This window comes from Corylus avellana, chromosome 3 (assembly GCF_965113065.1).
Source record: "Corylus avellana chromosome 3, dhCorAvel1.hap1.2, whole genome shotgun sequence".
NCBI classification, from domain to species: Eukaryota; Viridiplantae; Streptophyta; class Magnoliopsida; order Fagales; family Betulaceae; genus Corylus; species Corylus avellana.
Window position 1 is genome coordinate 33,012,566 of NC_142492.1, and position 2,637 is coordinate 33,015,202.

The 2,637-nt window shown below is 44.5% G+C and overlaps 1 pseudogene; it reads left to right on the forward strand.

Moving 5' to 3' along the window:
* Positions 1-471: 471 nt before the first annotated feature.
* Positions 472-2,433, forward strand: LOC132173576 (serine/threonine-protein kinase BLUS1 pseudogene; annotated as a pseudogene).
* The last annotated feature ends 204 nt before the right edge of the window (positions 2,434-2,637 follow it).

The window sequence follows — 2,637 nt, forward strand, 5'->3', positions numbered from 1 at the left end:
TATTTGGTTTAATCAGTAAGGAGTCAGAAACTCATGCATGAGAAAAGTGTTGACTCACTGATTATGCGGCTTTGGTTTACAAAAATTATATGCAGTCACTTTATAGTTTTGATTTGTACCTTAGATGCTATTACTAAAACCTTCAATTTGAAACATGTTGTGGCTGTTTGGTTATCTGATAGACACTGAATCAAGATATAATCATATGAGGACTAGCCCCAAAAATCGATCTAATGCTTTTGTTTTGTAACTGATTCTCTTTTTTCTGTTGTTCCCATTGACTGTGAGAACTGAGAATAGCTCTTAAAAGCTTGGCGACCTAAAACCAGTTCTTTTTAGGTAGATCTTTCAGGTTATTTATGCCTTGTTTTGCTCATTATCTTGAACATCTTTGAAAATGCTTAGGTAGGAAAACGTAAAGTACAGCAGGTGACATATGATTATATTTATATATGTTTGTCAAATTTGTGATCTTCCCACTAGCAATGTCGTTAACTGATACAGAGAGAATTAACCGCCTGCCACGTCTGCCTCTTCCAGAACAGTTAGCCGTTCTAACTGTCTCTGTTTTTCAACTCGCACCAGAAATCCGCTAAGTTCCCTACTTTCTTTTTCCTCATCCTTGATATATATGTATATATATAGATATCATCGTTTTGCTCTCATTATCCCGCCTTATCCAAGAATTAAACCCAGTAAACACAAATCCAACAAACCCATACAAGATCATCAGTACGCGATTCCATGGCTCACGAAGAAGAAGAAGAGGCTAAAAGGGTGGTCCAATACCCATTGGACTCAAAGTACTACTTGATTCTTGATGAAGCTGGTGTTGGTGCTAGCACTTCTGTTTACAAGGCGGTCTGCCTGCCTATGAACTCCACGGTGGTGGCAATCAAAATCATCGATCTTGATCAATCATGGCGGTGGCAATCAGACCCACCGCCTCTGTCCCACCCAAATATCCTAAGCGCTCACTGTTCCTTCCAGGTTGATGATCGCCTTTGGGTGGTGATGCCATTCATGTCCGCCGGTTCTTTACAAACCATAATGTCTTATTCCTTCCCAGACGGCCTACCCGAGCCCTGCATTGCCATAATTCTCAAAGAAACTCTAACCGCCTTGTCCTATCTTCACAGCCAACAACAACCTCACAAAGACATCAATGCCGGTAAAATCCTCATTGACTCAAATGGGTCCGTGAAGCTTGCATACTTTGGAGTGTTGCCATCAATCTACGATTCTTGGAGTTCAATTCAGCAAACGGACGCTCTGTATTGCATACACTCGGAACAGGGGTACGGTATAAACGCTGATATATGGTCCTTAGGGATCACTGCATTTGAATTGGCCCATGGACTCCCTATTCTGTCTCACCCCACTCCTTCAAAGCTCAAGAATCTCTCCAAGCCTTTCAGAGACTTGCTGGTTTCGTGTCTCCAGCTAGACCCATCAAAGCGGCCCTCGGCAGAGACATTGTTGAAGCATCCCTTCTTCAAGAATAGTAAGGGTTCGGATTTTCTTGTAGAGAATGTCTTGCAGGGGCTGCCTAGTGTTGAAAAAAGGTTCAAGGAAAGCAAGATTAATTTACTTGAGCGGTTGATGACAAATAACAATGGCGATGATGAGAATGAGGAGGAGGGCGACGAGGGTGACTCAGCGAGGCAGAGTATAAAACAGACAAGGATCAGTGGGTTGAGCTTCGACGAGGACGGGTTTGAACTCGACCCAGTGTGCCCAACCGAGTCCACCGACGATTCAGCAGTAATAATTGAAGATGAGGGAGGTGAGTCTGGCGAGTTAATTCCGAGTTCCCCTGGTCAGGTTGAGGAAGAGGCGGCCCAAGTGGGTTGGTATAATCGTGGGGAAGCCCTGGTGAAGGAGGAGGAGGAGGAGGGCGACGAGGGTGACTCAGCGAGGCAGAGTATAAAACAGACAAGGATCAGTGGGTTGAGCTTCGACGAGGACGGGTTTGAACTCGACCCAGTGTGCCCAACCGAGTCCACCGACGATTCAGCAGTAATAATTGAAGACGAGGGAGGTGAGTCTGGCGAGTTAATTCCGAGTTCACCTGGTCAGGTTGAGGAAGAGGCGGCCCAAGTGGGTTGGTATAGTGGTGGGGAAGCCCTGGTGGTGGGCCTGGTGGAGCTGAAGAGGAGCTTGGATCTGCAGAGGACGGTGAGCGATCTGATTGGATCTGGGTTGTTACGTGAGGAGGAAGGTGGGGAGATGAGCAAGGAGGAGCAGATGGCTCAGCTTATTGAGTGGCAGAGGGCTGAGTTGGAGAATGAGAGAAACAGGAAGTTGGAGTTGGAGATGGAGTTGAGTTTTCTCAAGCTTCAATTTTCTGCTTCCCATGACACTGGTGATACTGCTGCTGTATGGAGTGATTGGCATTGGTGCAGCGGTGCTAGTGATGCTGATTGGGAGTGATTGGGCTTGATGTCTATCTGGTGTCACAATACAGAACAGTTAGTCTTGTGGCTCATCATTTGATTCTAATAAAACTAGTTTCAGTTTTGTTTTGAATATATTTATGGGTGTTAAGTTTAACATTGAGAAAATATATATTAAAAAAACAAAGAAAAAAAAAATGTAGTTAATATACCTAAGTAGACCTATTTAACTCTTGGACTA